This window comes from Microcebus murinus, chromosome 9 (assembly GCF_040939455.1).
Source record: "Microcebus murinus isolate Inina chromosome 9, M.murinus_Inina_mat1.0, whole genome shotgun sequence".
Taxonomy (NCBI): domain Eukaryota; kingdom Metazoa; phylum Chordata; class Mammalia; order Primates; family Cheirogaleidae; genus Microcebus; species Microcebus murinus.
The window spans coordinates 10,882,113-10,899,217 of record NC_134112.1 but is presented as its reverse complement, the minus strand read 5'-3'; the positions used below and the strand labels follow the sequence as shown (position 1 = coordinate 10,899,217).

Below are 17,105 nucleotides of genomic sequence, written 5' to 3'. Positions count from 1 at the left end.
AGATAGGGCCATCATGTACAATGGCACAGTTGTGTACCACACAACCCTAGCAGGGCACCATTCACACTGGAGACATCATAGATTTATATCTTTTTTAAGACAGTTTACCAATAGTTGGAAGTAGATAAAGTATCTTGGAGGAGGGGGAGTCTTTTTCTAATTTGCACAAAGGTGTCTATGAGCTAGCAGCAGCCTGGTTAGTGCGACCAGACATGTGCACTAAGAGAGGAAGTGACACCCAGGAAGTGGTCAGCCCTGTGGGGAGATCAGCAAAGGTTTCACAGAGGAAGTTCACCTTGAGCAGAGAAAGGTGAAGGAGTGGAAAAGGGCTCCAGATGCAGGGAAATGACAAGCGAAAGCAGAGTTAGCAGAAAGGAGAACTGCAGAAGTATGAGGCACAGGAAGGGAGCCACAGGAAATAGTGGGGGTGGGGAGGTGGTAACTGCTAAGAAAGACCCTAACCCTGAGCTGTTGAACTCTATTCTGCAGGTGAGGGGCTACAGAAAAACCTCACTGGGGCAGAATGAATGATGGGCAGACTGGGCGACAGGAGCAATGCAGCAAGACCAGCCAGGAGGCTTCTGTGACAGACAGCAAAGGTGAGAGCTAAGACCAAGGTAGTAAGAGTGGTTTGATTTCTTAAAATATTTAGGATAGTTTTTATTTATTTACTAATTTGTACACTAGCCCATTCCCAAAAGGATGATGGGGCTAACAAAGATACATATTTTATACAATAAAGTGACTATAATCAGCAAGTTAGGATATACTTTAAAATAACTAAAAGAGTGGAATTGGAATGTTCCTAACACAAAGAAACAATAATGTCTAAGGTGATGGATTCCCAATTACCCTGATTTGAGTAATTCACATTGTGTGCCTGTCAAAACATCACATGTACCCTAAAAAGATACACAACTATTATGTATCCATAACAATTAAATATTTTTAAAAGATACATACTTTAAAAAAGAAAATGGATGAGGAAATGAAGCTAAATGAAAAATAATTTTAAGAAAAGAAATAAAGCTGGGATAAAGTTAGGGCACAAAAGTATATACTATCACATAGCTGACACTGAGCTTCCTACATGCTAAGCAGAACAGGAAGCCTAAGGAGCTACTACATGGTCCAGAGTGTTCATGAGATAAGGCAAAGCCATAGCTGAAGAGGAATACAACAATTCCTAATAAGATAGAAGCCTCAAAAGACCTCTCCTAGGAATGCTCAGAAAGAATTCTCTGGAGAGGCTGGTGTTGCAAACAACATCCTGAAAATTAAAAAAAGAAAACCAAAAAGTTCTCAACTTTCAAATGACTTTTTATAACATCCAATAATGAAAGTCACGATCATAGTCCCAGAAAAAACATAAAAAGAATTTTATAAGCCACCAAAAGAAGACCCAATGTGAAGATCTCTGCTTTGACTCAATGAAGGCTCAGGCAGTGATGACCAGCCTGGTCTACTGGAGCCCCCCACACCAAGCCAGGATGTGATGAATGCCAGCAGGGGGCTGGAGGGGAGATCAGCCCATGTTCTTTTTTTTTTTTTTTAAGACACAGGGTCTCTGTGTAGCCCAGGCTGGAGTGCAGTGGCTATTCACAGGCACAATTATAGCTCACAAACCCCTGAACTGGTCTTACTCGACCCTCCTGCCTCAGCCTCTGGCTTGGCTGGGACTCCAGGTGCATGCCACCACACGGGCAGCCCCTGCTCCTTTTCAGCCAACTTCGGTTTACCTGCCCCATGAACTGTCTTTTGAAGACAGTGTTAAGCAGGCCCCCTCCACCCCGCCCCCCCAATTTTTTTTCTAAAAGGCACTGTAGAGAAATAGAAGTAGATTTAGGCTACCTCCAGGAATATCTTAGAACAAAGCATCTGATAAGAATTGGAAATTTAAAAATTTGATGTGATATTCTCTGCAATAAATTCAAGTTTAATTAGTCTACTATGTAGCCAAGTAAGGGCAGACTGAGTTAACCAATAAATTTATATAATAAATAAATTTAGTTAGCCAAGAAGAAAGGGTCATATCTCTCTTGAAAATCAAGCGGCTGGTTGGCCACAGGAAGGCGGAACAAAGTCCTGCTAAGGTCCCCGAGGAAAGCAGTCCCAGCTCTGCTCTGATACACAGACAGGTGACTTCAGTCTCCAAAGGCCAGGGTTTATAAAATGTTTTTCAGGCCGGGCGTGGAGGCTCACGCCTGTAATCCTAGCACTCTGGGAAGCCGAGGCAGGTGGATCACTCGAGGTCAGGAGTTCAAGAGCAGCCAGAGCAAGAGTGAGATCCCGTCTCTACTAAAAAAAAAAGGAAACAAATTAATTGGCCAACTAAAAATATATTTTAAAAAAATTAGCCGGGCATGGTGGCACATGCCTGTAGTCCCAGCTACTCGGGAAGCTGAGGCAGAAGGACTGCTTGAACCCAGGAGTTTGAGGTTGCTGTGAGCTAGGCTGACGGATGGCACTCTAGCCTGGGCTACAGAGTGAGACTCTGTCTCCAAAAAAAAATGTTTTTCAAACTATTGAACCCCTTTCTAGAGCCAAAGTGCAGTCTGTTTAAATAGGTGCCAGCAGCTGCTTAAGCGGGCACAAGGCTGGAGACTCCCTCTATCAGCCTCCCCTCAAGCCAAGCAGAGGTTTGCAAGAAGCATCAGTAGGGGGATGAACAGAAGCTGGCAGAAGGCTCAAGCCAGAGGCAGGACCCAACCAGGGGAGGGTGGAAGCAGTCAGGTGTGCAACTTCAACTGCACATCAGAATTATCAGAAGAGCTTAAAAAGAAACCCAAAACAAAAAAGCAGATGTCCAGGCCATACCCAGACCACTTAAGATAGAATTTACAGGGGTGGGACCCAGGCATTGGTATTTTTTAATCTTCTCAGTTGATCCTAACACACAGGCAATCTTGGGAACCTATGGACATGGAAACAAAGCACATAAAATAGTGCATAGTTTGGGGGCTGGTCAGGTAATCCTTTAGGGGCTCCTAATAAGTTAGAGACTAGAAACAGCTTATTCCTCTATCTGTGCCACACACCACCCACTCCCACTACATCTTGAGAGACTGGGACAGACCCCTCTTCTCAGGGATTCTGGCACTGGACAAGCGGCAGACTACCCTAGGGGACCAGGTCAGATTGTGTCAGCCTCCGAGATAAAACCCCAAGTTTAATAAGAGGTAAGCTCAGGAGACTCTCACAAGGCAACCATCCCAAACCCCAGCTGAGAAAAAAGACAGACCAAACTATGGATAAAAATCTTTCATTTTTAAAAATTTGTCAATTTTCAATTGACAATTATTGCATATATTTATAAGGTACTATGTGATGTCTTAATATACTTAACATATCCTTTACCTCACATACTTACCATTTTTTTGTGGTGGGAACATTTGAAATTTACTCCCTTAGCAACTTCAAAATACAGCATACATTATTTATTATTAACTATACTCACCATGCTGTGCAATATATCTCAAAAAATTATTCCTCTGGTGTAACTGAAACTTTGTACCCTTTGACCAACATCTCCCCATCATCCCTCCAAAAAATCCTTGATTTTTAAGAGGCATTTTTCTCACATTGTAATATTCTATGTCTTAAAAGCTGAGTCTATTAATTAAAGTGATTCTTTTCTCTTCACCACTATCCCCAAACTGTTAAAACCATGGTTTGTCTTATCAATACACCAGATGCAGCATTACAGGCAGCTAAAGTAGGAGCAGGGCCAAAAGCCTGTCCATGAATGTAGGCCATGTGACCCTCCTAGCAGGCCTATTAATACCTCAGGGTTCTTCTCTGAATCAGGGCTTTGCCAGGCATAACCTATCACTTCACTTCTTTTCTTCTGGGTGACATATGGCTGGCTTGGCTTGTCTCAAATCTGAGTGACCAGTATGGGCCAGGCACCATGCAGGATCTTTTATATGCACTACTATTTCTTATACTGACCATGAAAGGTAAATATTATTTTTGCCCTTTTTTGAGCTACAGAAACCTCTAGAAAGTTTCTGAAACTTGCTATGGTCATGCAACTATTCCACGGCAGAGCTACCACAGGCATCTGTCTGACCCCAGAGGCCATGGTCTTTCCACTGTGCCACAAAACCTATGTTACAGACCATGGATTTCAGAACAATCAACTTCTCATACAGGTAGTATGTGCTATCCACAAACCATTCCCATTGGCAGGAAGCAAATCACTGCTGCTCTGGGAAATAGTTTTATTTATTTTAATTTATTTTATTTTTTTGAGACAGAGTCTTGTTTTGTTGCCCAAGCTAGAGTGAGTGCCGTGGCGTCAGCCTAGCTCACAGCAACCTCAAACTCCTGGGCTCAAGCAATCCTCCTGCCTCAGCCTTCCGAGTTGCTGGGACTACAGGCATGCGCCACCATGCCCAGCTAATTTTTTCTATATATATTAGTTGGCCAATTAATTTCTTTCTATTTATAGTAGAGACAGGGTCTCACTCTTGCTCAGGCTGGTTTCAAACTCCTGACCTCGAGCAATCCGCCCTCCTTGGCCTCCCAGAGTGCTAGGATTACAAGTGTGAGCCACCACCCTGGCCTAGAAATAGTATTAATCACTATCTCCCCAGGTAATAATTTAATGAGACAAGGTCAAACAAAAAGATATAAAATCTACTTAGACACTACTGGGAGAAAAAGAAAAAATGGCTCTTCCCTTTAAAAAACAAATCATGTGGGGGGAAGGGGAGAGAAAGTGCAGGGAATTATGTTCAAGGAATTATGCTTAGGAAAATAGAGATGAAAAAATTAAGGCAGTAAGAATTTAAATGAAAATGACAGAATAAGGAACAAATAAAACCACAAAGGGCAAAAACAGATTTAAAAAATTGATATTTATGCAACATTTGGGGGATGGACACGCTTGAAGCTCTTACTCAAGGGGGGAGGGGGGCATGAGCAATATATGTAACCTTAACACTTGTATCCCCATAATACGCTAAAATAAAAATTTTAAAAAATAAAAAAAATTGATATTTAAGAAAAAAAGTATGAATGGAAAAAATAAAGAGATAAAAGAAGACTAAACATTTTAAAAGAATGAAATGCCTTATATTTAAGATAAGGGAGATAAAAGGCTAATAATACCAAAAAACAAAAATATAAAAGCATGTACTCAAACATGATAAAAGATTAGGAAAAAAAATTAAAAGACTAAGAAGTTAAACATTTTTAAAATTAGGCACAAAAATGTTAGTGCAGGCTTTTTAACCTAGTTTTGGCTCTAGAGTCTTAGAATAATTTGAAGGTTTCCAGATGAAAAGCTTCAAGTAACCTTTTATTCTTAACTGAAGTTAATCATGAGGCAAACTCCCTGCCCGAGTGGCCTTCTCCCCTTAATTAAGCTGAACTAGGAATGTTAATGAAAGGTTGTCCAACACCCTTTCTACCAAAAGTATCTGTTAGTGATCCCAAGGAGACTATGACTACCTGGTGAGAGGGTCCCAGTACCAAAAGAAATGATTAACATTTTTTAAACATTAATAAAATATAAAATAAAGAAAAATGCCATCTAGTTTAAGAGAGCACCAGGCTACTGCTTTCTGATATGACTTCACAAATTCCACTTAAACCACTTGTAAAGATATACACAAGACATAAGTAGAGCTTGCTTTGAACCATAACAAGGTGCAAAATTCTGGGAGAAATTTCCACTAACTACAGTGTGAATTAATAAAGACGGAGCAACACATTCATGGCCAACTGAACCCTGGCCTCTCCTGGGGAAAAACAGCACAGCTGGCCAGAAAATATGTGGGCAAAGCATTCAGCCCTTTGCTTCTCTCTACTTCCAGACCAAAGTTTCTAGGTTTGTAGCAATCAGGAAGCAGGCTAGGCAGCCCCCCAGAGTCCTGCTTCCAGAGACAGCCACTCTCCCTTCCCCATCTTTGTCTACACCCTCTTTGTCTACACTCATTCAGAGACTACAATCCTACTAAGTACAACCCAGCAGTAAGTAGAGGTAGGACTGGCAGTGGTGCAATGACAAATTCACTATAAGACATAAAGTAATAGAGAAAAACATCAATTTGGCCACTTAATTGGTTGGAGAAAGACACTGCCTCTAAAAACCAGGCACAATGGGAACAAAGACACACTATGCTGAGAAGGAAAGGGAAGAAACTCAGATAAGGAGAGATTTCCAGGAAGCTTGAAAATCAGAATTCATGTGGCAGAAAAGCTGAATTCATAATAAGGAAGTCACATTCAAAAAGTTTTTCCACCATGCAGAGTGAAAGAACAAAACATGAAAATGCAGAGAAAATGACAAGTGGAGATTTAGAAACTAAGATCTACCCAACAGATCATTATAATTGCTGATAAAGAAACCAGAGTGAATGGAAGATGAAATAAAACAAAAACTATATTAGAAGAAAACCGGACACAGTTGGAAAAAGACAAAAATGCAGACCATGTTCCACTTCCAATCATGAACACTTCCAGGCAAAATTTTACATTACCAGTTTCCCAAAGGGTACACCCACAAAGGATTCTATATTAGAGTAGACTTTGGTTTCTCTGTAATAGTGAATTCCCAGAGACAATGGAATAATAACTATAAATTCCTGAGGAGCAAAGGGTGTGATACAAGAAAGAACTCTATATCCAACCCAAACTGTGTGAAGACAAGAGAAAGACATTATAAATTTGGAAGAAACTCAAGGTATTATATAATCTACCTAGACTTCCTAAAAATATTAGTTGATAGAGGAGGATCAAGATGGCAGACGAGAAACACCGCCAGAAAGAGTGTCTCTGCAGAAAAGACAGATTCTAGCAGAAATTAGAAAAAAGAAGCAAGAAGGTGAGCATACAGCAGATGAGGGCCGGAAGGAGGGGTACCTGAGACCCCGGGAGACTCCACAGGAGGAGGCTGCGGAGGAGAACTGGAAGTTGAGACCGCCAGAGCATCCCGGAGACCAGTGGGAAGGGTAGGTGGATCAGTCACCTTTCCCCTCCTCTGCATCTGGGACTGCTGGTGGGCTCCCCAGCGGGTGGAGAGACCTGCGAACACCAGCCCAGAGATGGCCGCCGCCAGCTAGCGGTGAGCCTGTAGCAGACGCGGCACCAAACTCCCAAATACCTCGGGGCACCTCCATGTGCACAGACCCCAGCCACACGGCAGGCGCCATATTTCCTCCTTCTCCCCTCCACCGACCCTACCCGAGGCTGCCCAGAGAGACAATACAGCCACCAGCCGGAGGCACCTCCAGGGAACAGGACCCTCCCTTTTGGGACCCTAGAGCTGACTAAGGGGAACTCAGACTGTGAGCTCCCTACCCGCCAGCCCTCCCAGGTGCTGCTGGCGGGGTGTTCCCAGGAGAACGGTGCCGACTCAGAGGCTGAGAGACACAGACACAACTTGGGCTCCCTGTGGGTGAATTGGGACCAGAACTCCTCTCCCTGGTGGGGATATAGTTTGAACTCTGGGGCCCAGAGGTCGGACCTGCAGATCAGATCCTGTGCACCGAGGTCTCGCATTGCCCGGGGCACAGAAGGGATATTTGTGAACAGCCCGCTGAGGGGTATGTGCCTCCAGGGGCAGATCAGCGTCCTAGAGGGCAACCCTCCCACCAAAAGGAGGCCGTGCGCCCAGCCCAGGCAGCGTTTCTGCATAGGGAACCTCCCTGCCAGCATCACAATCCAGGGAGGCCTGGTGGCATGTGGTCTGGCCTGCAGGCAGAGGCCCAGGAGTAGCTGCGGAGTTGGGGAGGGTGGAAAGAAGCGGAGTTGGGGAGGGTGGAAAGAAGCGAGGCCCGCTCCAGACTGCGGGTCTCAGACAGCCCCACCCCCACAAGCAGACTTTCTGGCTGAGCAGGACCATTCCAGCCCTGCCCTGACAGCTTTTCCTGGAAGCAGAGAACAGAACTTTGACCCCTGCTAATGGCATTGGTGGTGCCTGAGGGCAGGCTTACCCAACCCAGCTCCGCCCAGAACAAGAGCTGATAACAGGACACAAAAACAACAGCATAGCCTGTTCCTCCAAGCAAGCGCCACCTACTGACAGGGATGGCATCCCGCACAGCCTTTTCAAGGCACCCACTGACTCATACAGGGAGTGGTCGAATCTCACCCACAGACACCACCAAACGGCTCAGAGACTAAACAAGGCATGTGAATACCCAAACAAACACCTAAAGGAAAGAAACAACAACTGATCGACATGGGAAGAAATCAGCAAAGGAACTCTGGAAATATGAAGAACCAAACGGAAAACACACCCCCAAAGAGGAGCACTAGCCCCCTAGAAACAGACACCAACCAAAATCAGGCAATCAAAATGACAGAAAAGGAATTTCGTATGTGGATCATAAGAACACTCACCGACCTGCAACAACAATCAATAACCAACACAAAGAAACCACAAAAAGCCTCCAGGACCTAGAAGAAAAGTTCACTAAAGAAACAGACACAATGAAGAAAACTTTAACCGAACTCCTGTAAATGAAGAATCAATTCAGGGAACTACAAAATACAGTGGAAAGTCTCAAGAACAGGGTAGATCAAACAGAAGAAAGAATCTCAGAGATTGAAGATAACACCCTCCAACTAAATAAAACAGTCACAGAGATAGAGCAGAGAAACAAGAGAAAAGAGCAAAGCCTACAAGAGATGTGGGATTATGTGAAGAAACCTAATGTGAGGGTCATAGGGTTACCAGAAGGGGAAGAGGACAACATCCAAGGGTTGGACAAGCTATTTGAAGATATAATAGAGGAAAATTTCCCAGGCCTTGCTCAAAATCTCGATATACAAGTTCAAGAAGCTCAGAGGACCCCTGGGAGATTCAACGCAAACAGGAAGACGTCACGCCATGCAGTCATCAGACTGACCAAAATATCAACTAAAGAGGCCCTTCTAAGAGCTGTAAGACGAAAGAAGCAAGTGACATACAAGGGAAAGCCAATTCAAGTAACACCAGACTTCTCTAATGAGACTTTACAAGCAAGGAGAGACTGGGGCCCCATTCTCACTCTTCTGAAACAAAACAATGCCCACCCTAGAATCTTATTCCCTGCAAAACTAAGCTTCATATATGAAGGAGAAATAAAGACATTCTCAGACAAGCAAAGTCTCAGAGAATTCACCAAGACAAGACCAGCCCTACAAGAAGTACTCAAAACAGTGTTACGCACGAAACACCATAATAAAAACTCACAAATATAAAAACAACCAAAACCCAAAGATTAAAGGCCAGATAATACAATGGCTCAAGAGAGAAATCAAAGCAACAACATCCAACCCAACACAATGAACAGTAATCTACCTTACCTATCAGTTCTCTCAATAAATGTGAATGGCTTAAAGTCTCCACTCAAGAGATATAGGCTGGCTGAATGGATAAGAAAATACAGGCCAAGTATATGCTGTCTTCAGGAAACACATCTAACCTGCAAGGATGCATATAGACTAAAAGTAAAAGGGTGGAGATCAGTATTCCAGGCAAGTGGAAGCCAAAAGAAGGCTGGCGTGGCAGTTCTAATTTCAGACGATTTAGTTTTTAAACCAACAAAAGTAGTGAAAGACAAAGAGGGTCATTATATAATGGTGAAGGGCACACTTAAACAAGAAGAGATAATCATTTTAAATATATATGCACCCAACTTAGGTGCACCCAGTTTCATAAAGCAAACCTTACTGGATCTAAGCAAATGGATTAATAGCAACTCCATAATCACCGGAGATTTCAACACCCCACTGACGGCACAAGACAGATCCTCCAAACAGAAAATTAATAAAGAAATAATGGACTTAAACAAAACCTTGGAACAACTGGGTCTGACTGACATCTACAGGACATTCTACCCAAAATCCACTGACTATAATACGTCCTTCTCATCAGCTCACGGGACATTCTCTAAGATTGACCATATCCTAGGACACAAAGTAAATCTCAAGAAATTTAAAAAAAATAGAAATCATACCATGTACCTTCTCAGATCACAGTGGAATAAAAGTAGAAATCAACCCTAACAGAAACTCACATTTCTACACAAAAACGTGGAAATTAAACAACCTCCTACTAAATGATTACTTCATAAATGAAGAAATCAAGATGGAAATAAAAAAAATTCTATACTCCTACACTGCTGGTGGGACTGCAAATTAGTTCAACCTCTGTGGAAAGCAATATGGAGATACCTTAAAGCGATCCAAGTGAATCTACCATTTGATCCAGCAATCCCATTGCTGGGCATCTACCCAAAAAATCCAATGACACTCTACAAAAAAGACACCTGCACTAGAATGTTTATAGCAGCACAATTCATAATTGCAAGGCTGTGGAAACAGCCCAAGTGCCCATCAATCCAAGAATGGATTAATAAAATGTGGTATATGTATACCATGGAGTACTATTCAGCTCTAAGAAACAATGGTGATATAGCACATCTTATATTTTCCTGGTTAGAGCTGGAACCCATACTATTAAGTGAAGTTTCCCAGGAATGGAAAAACAAGCACCACATATACTCACCATCAAACTGGTATTAACTGAACAGCACCTAAGTGGTCACATAGGTACTGCAGTAATAGGGTATTAGGTGGAGGGAGGGGGGCGGGTATATACATATATAATGAGTGAGATGTGCACGATCTGGGAGATGGTCATGCTGGAGACTCAGACTTGTGGGGGGAGGAGGAAATGGGCATTTATTGAAACCTTAAAATCTGTACCCCCATAATATGCCAAAATAAAAAACAAAAGAAGGAAAAAAAAATATTAGTTGATAATATATAATTTATCAAAATATAAATCCAAATGCCCTAGAAATAATGGTATATTAGAATTGACAGCATACACTGAGACCAATTAAATTAAGTAGATCTAAATAATTACTATTTAAATAGTTACAAGATAAGTAAAAACAGGTAGGCATGAAACACGGAACTGCCAGGCACTGCTTCAGGCACTGCTTAATTGTGCAGACATTGTTTAACTCTGTGGTCCCCAACCCCCAGGCCAGGGACCACTACCATCCTCCCCCACATTAGGAACCAGGCTGCACAGCAGGAGGTAAGTGGTGGGGAAGGCAACCCAAGCTTCATCTGTATTTATACCCCCTCCGCATCGCTTACATCGCCATCTGAGCTCTGCCTCCTGTCAGATCAGCGGCAGCAGTAGCTGCAAGAGAACAAGCTCAGGCCGGGCACCATGGCTCACGCCTGTAATCCTAACACTCTGGGAGGCCGAGGCAGGCGGATTGCTGGAGGTCAGGAGTTCAAAACCAGCCTGAGCAAGAGCGAGACCCTGTCTCTACTATAAATAGAAAGAAATTAATTGGCCAACTAATATATATAGAAAAAATTAGCGGGGTGTGGTGTCGCATGCCTGTAGTCCCAGCTACTCAGGAGGCTGAGGCAGCAGGATTGCTTGAGCCCAGCAGTTTGAGGTTGCCGTGAGCTAGGCTGACGCCACGGCACTCACTCTAGCTTGGGCAACAGAGTGAGACTCTGTCTCAAAAAAAAAGAAAAAAGCTCAATGCTCCCACTGATTCTGCATTATGGTGAACTGTATAATTATTTCGTTATATATTACAATGTAATAATAATAGAAATGAATCATCCCAAAACCATCTCACCCAACCCATCCAGAAAAAAATTTCCATGAAACCAGTACCTGGTGCCAAAAAAGGTTGGGGACCACTGGTTTAACTGAGTCAGAAAGCCTCTCAAAACAAAGTTTCAATCTACCCTGATCAAAACAAGATGGAGCCAGGACAAGTTCCAACTGGTTACTCTGACAGAGGAATTGATCTCCTCTTGACCTTGCAGCTTCCCTATATCCCTCATTACCATAAAAGTTTCTAAGGAAATCTCCCACTCCCATCATGCACCTGACACTGTGACACTTCCTATTTGACCATATTTAGTCAAAAGAAGGGTTACACTCTAATTTCAGGAAAACACTGCCACTTTCCAAAACTAACATGAATATTCCTCTCCTATAATTAAGCTGTTGCTTACATAGAGGGACCCAAGAAACCGTTAGGCTGGTTCTCCTCCACAGGGAGAACTAACCTCTACTCTGTTTTATATAGATTTTCTATACTTTCTGAATAATACTTGCTTTCACTTTATACTGTCAGCTCAAGTCATCTGTGGACCTTACACTGCAGCGTGAGGAAACAAACAATAAACAAATAAGATCATTTTAGTTAGTGATACTTTGGAAAAAAATAGAGTGTCAAGAGAATGAGAACACAAGCCACAGACTAGGAGAACATATTTGCAAAAGACTATCTGAGGGCCTTTACCCAAAATATACAAAGAATTCATAAACCTAACAATAAGAAAATAGACAATTTAAAAATAAGCGAAATATATGAACAAACATGTCATTGAAGATACACAAGATGGCAAATAAGCATATGAAAATGATGTTCACCATCATATGTCATTAGGAAATTGCAAATTAAAACAATGACGCTGGGCACGGTGGCTCACGCTTCTCATCCTAGCACTCCCGGAGGCCAAGGCAGAAGGACAGCTCGAGGTCAGGAGTTCGAGACCAGCCTAAGCAAGAGCAAGGACCCCCCCCCCCCCGTCTCTACTAAAAATAGAAAATTAGCTGGACAACTAAAAATATATAGAAAAAATTAGCTGGGCATGGTGGTGTATACCTATAGTACCAGCTACTCAGGAGGCTGAGGCAGAAAGATTGCTTGAGCCCAGGAGTTTGAGCTTGCCATGAGCTAAGCTAACGCCATGGCACTCTAGCCCAGGCAACAGAGTGAGACTCTGTCTCCAAAAAAAAAAAAAAAAGTAACAATGAGATACCACTACACACCTCTTAGAAGGGCTAAAATCCAAAACACTGGCAATATCAAATGCTGACAAGGATATGGAGCAACAAGGACACTTACTCATTACTGGTGTGAATGTAAAATGGCACAGCCATCTTGGAAGATCAATTGGAGGTTTCTTACCAAATTAAACATAGTCTTACCATATAATCCAGCAGTTGCACTCTTTGATATTTAGCAAAATGAGTTGAAAATGTATGTCCACACAAAAACCTGCACATGGATGTCTACAGCACGTTTACTCATAATGTTACCGTCCTCCAAGTGGAGGTTTTTTCAGGTTCTTGGTTGGAAGAAAAGAATTTCAGGACACCACACGTAAGCCCAAAAGCAAGCAGATTTTATTGAGAGATAAGACTCAAAGTATACTCTCTTGAGTAAAAGAGCGGGCAGGCTCCAAAGAGCAGCTACACTGGGAAGATGTAGCTTCTCAGAGGCTTTCTGAAGTATTACTAATTGAGGGGAGGAATAAATCAAGGGGAGGATTGGTTTTTACTGAAAATTTGGGTAGTAATTCCTAGAATTGGACTCCCTTCCATTTTTATACTTTATATCTGTAGTCCCCAACTTCCATGGATCAGTACCAGTCCATGGCCTGTTAGGAACTGGGCTGCACAGCAAGAAGTGAGCTCGGGAGAGCAAGAGAAGCCTCATCTGTATTTACAGCCGCTCCCCATCACCACCTGAGCTCCCACCTCCCCTCCACACACCAGTCTGTGGGAAAACTGTCTTCCATGAAACCGTCCCTGGTGCCAAAACGTTTTGAGGACTGCTGCTTTGTATAGTTGTTTCGGATCTGTCATGGTGATTTCAAAGGCAAGGAACTTTTAAAACTACAATGCAAATGATATTGTAATTGGCCAAAGTTCACATAAGGTGACCTAGATAGTGGACAAGCTGGTTGAAGTTGGTTCTTGTCTACCGTTATTAGCTCCCCCTTAATTAGACTTTAACACCTGTACTCACTCTGCCAGCTCCTACATCCAACTCCCAAAGCGTGGTAGCCTAGCTAGCTTCTGCCTGAGGTTGTTTATTTCAGCAAGTGTACCCAAGAGTGCAAGCCCCTGCATCCAGTCTCAGCCCTGTCTCCTAGTCTCCTAACAGTGACTGCCAAAATTTGGAAGCAACAAAGATGTCTTCAATAGGTAAACGTATAGACTGTGGTAAATCCAGACAACGCAATATTATTCAGCTTTAAAAAGAAATGAGCTATCAAACCAAGAAAAGACATGGAGGACCCTTAAATGTATATTACCAATGAAAGAAGCCAATCTGCAAAGGCTACATACTTTATTCCAATTATGTGACATTCTAGAAAAGGCAAAACTACAGAGACAGTAAAAGATCAGTGGTTGCTAGAGATGTGGGGGAGAGGAAGGGAAAAATAAGTGAAGCACAGAGGATTTTTTTGGCACAGTGAAAACATTTTGTGTGATACTATAATGGTGGATGCATGTCATTAAACATTTGTCAAAATCCATAGAATGTACACCACAAAGAGTGAACCCTAATGCAAACATGGACTTTTGTTGAAAATGATGGGTCAATGTTGGTTCATCAATCATAACAAATGGACCACTCTGGTGCCTAATGCTGACGATAGGGGAGGCTAGGAGTAGGGGGCAGGGGGAACTATATATGAACTCTCTCACTTTCTGCTCAATTTTGCTAAATCTAAAACCACTTTTAAAAAGAAAGTCTATTTTATACACAAACACACACACATTTTTTAAAGATGTTACCACTGAAATCAGCTCAAAGATGTGATAAAATGTCACCTAAGAATAAATCAACTCTCTTAAACTAATACATAAGATAAAATCAAATATCTGATAAAACATGTGTCTAACAGTCATAGTGAATTATAAAACCCAATTACTGAATGAAATCTAATTTTTTTCTAAACTACATTTTTTGGAGCCAAATAACATGCTGAGGGATAGTTCTTCCTTTAAAATCTACTAAAATTTCATTCCTACCTCTCAACAGTGCTCACTTTTAAAAACCCTGAAATATTTAAGTGGGTAATATATGTGATTACTCTCTGAAAAATAAACAAACAAATAAATACCATGACATGCTAGAATATGAAAGGGGGAAGAAGTCATTTTAGCTGTGGTGGAGCAGGAAGGCATCTCTGCCAAGGTGACATTTGAGTTGAGACTGAAGGAATCTCTTGAAACCAGGGAAGGGTGTGAAGCACACCAAGGCCCTGAGGCAGCCAAGGGCTCTGTGAAGGAGTGTGGTAAATGAGGACAGGCAAGAGGACAGGGTCTTCACCATGTAGGTCTTCGGTATGGTAGGGAGGTTGGATTTTATTCCAAGTGTAATGAGAAGCTGCTGAAGGTTTCAATCAGGGAATGGTATAATCTGGATTTTTTTTTTTTTTTAAGATTTCTCTAGAAGGAGCAAGAATGGAAGTAGGGAGTCCAGTTAAAAGGCTCCTGCAGTAGTCTAGTGCAGAGTTGGTAGTGGCTTGGACTTGCTGGTAGCAGCGGAGATAAGAAATAAATGTACTTGAGATATGAAGCAGAACTAACAGGCTTGTTAGTGAATTGGATGTTGGGAGAAGGGGGAAAGACAAGACACATGACAGAGTGATTTCACAGAATTTATCAATATTATCCTTAAACCTTACAAAAATTTTGAGCATTCAAAACTATACCAAGCAGTTAGAATTTAGTAATGATAAAGAGTCTTGGCCAGGCCCGGTGGCTCACACCTGTAAACCTAGCACTCTAGGAGGCCAAGGTAGGAGAATTGCTTGAAGCCAGAAGTTCAAGACCAGCCTGAGCAAGATCGAGACCCCATCCCTATAAAAAATAGATGTGGCACACACCTGTAAGTCCTAACTACTTGGAAGGCTGAGGGAATAGAATCACTTCAGCCCAGAAGTTTGAGGGTGCAGTGAGCTATGATGATGCCACTGTACTCCAGCTTGGGCGACAGAGCAAGACTCTGTCTCAAAAAAAAAAAAAAAAAAAGAGTTTTGGTGGAAAGTTTTAAATAGCAAACTATGATTCCTAAATCTGATTAGTCATGATGTCTCATCTGTTTGAACAAAATACATTTCACAGCCATTCTCTTCTAGATTTTAAACCACAGCAAGAAGATATTCAGTACTTTCTGGCATCAAAAATGTCATATAATGGATTCTGATTCATAACCATTTTGTCAGTGGGTATGAGTAAGGCAAACCCTACTAAACATTTACTTCAGCATTTCTATTAAAACCCTCCATTTTAGAAAAAGAAAGTATTTATAAAAATATAATAAGTTGCTATCAGTGATTAGAAATGGAATCTGAGAGGTCTGTAGTTGACTCTCCCTCCCTAAACTCCTCCCTTTATTTTCAAACTTACATGTCCACCTGTTTGCCTTTCACCTCTCTGGAGAGCCCTCTTATTGAAATCTCCCTTCCTCTACCTGTTCTATATTGTCCCTCACTCTATTATGGGCTGAATTGTGACCTCTCATTGATATGCTGAAGCCCTAACCCCCAATTCCTCAGAACATCAAGGTATTCAGAGAGAAGGTCTTTAAAGAGGTAACTAAATTGAGATTTTTTTTAGGGTGGGCACTAATCCAGTATGACTGTGTCCTCCTAAGAGGTATTCTGGACTCAGACATCCATGCGCACAGAGGAAAGTCCATGAGAGCACCAAGGATGAACATGGCATCCACAAGCCAAGGAGAGAAGTTTCAGAAGAAACCAAACCTGATGATGCCTTGATCTTGGACTTACAGCCTCCAGAACTGTGAGGAAATAAATTTCTGTCTTTAGACTTAGACTCTGTTGTGACTTTTGATGAACAGTTCTTAATTTTTCAATGTAATCCAGTTTGCTAATTTCTTTCCTTTATGGTTAGTATGTTTTTGTGTCTTAAGAAATCTTTAAATACTCCAAGTTTTCATGAACTTAAGTAAACATTCACATACATCACTCTCCTCTACTTTTGAGAAAAAAAATACAAAAGCGCTATTCCGATGTGTGCTTGCACAGAACTTGAGAAGAGTTCTTTGAAACCCAGCTCAAGCAGATAGAGCAAATTGACCCTTTCTTTGCCTTTTTGTTCTATTTAGGCCCTTAACAGGTTTGACGATGCCTGCCTATACTGGTGAGGGCAATCTTCTTTGCTTGGTCTACTAATTCAAATGCTAATCTCTTCTGAAAATACCCTCACATATACATCCAGAAATAATGTTTTACCAGAAAAGTTGACACATAAAAATAACCATCACATCAAATAACTCTGCCTTACCCAAGACCCA

General features: G+C 41.9%; 1 protein-coding gene and 1 long non-coding RNA gene across 2 annotated transcripts in view; one reads left to right on the top strand and one right to left on the bottom strand.

Annotated features, from left to right (window-relative positions):
- Positions 1 to 17,105, bottom strand: part of COA1 (cytochrome c oxidase assembly factor 1) — an 85,891-nt gene that overhangs the window by 16,073 nt on the left and 52,713 nt on the right. The window lies entirely within an intron of this gene.
- LOC142872892 (uncharacterized) lies at positions 285 to 16,579 on the top strand. The gene is made up of 3 exons (XR_012920978.1): positions 285 to 388; positions 490 to 599; positions 16,406 to 16,579. It is a non-coding gene; the product is annotated as an uncharacterized LOC142872892 (long non-coding RNA).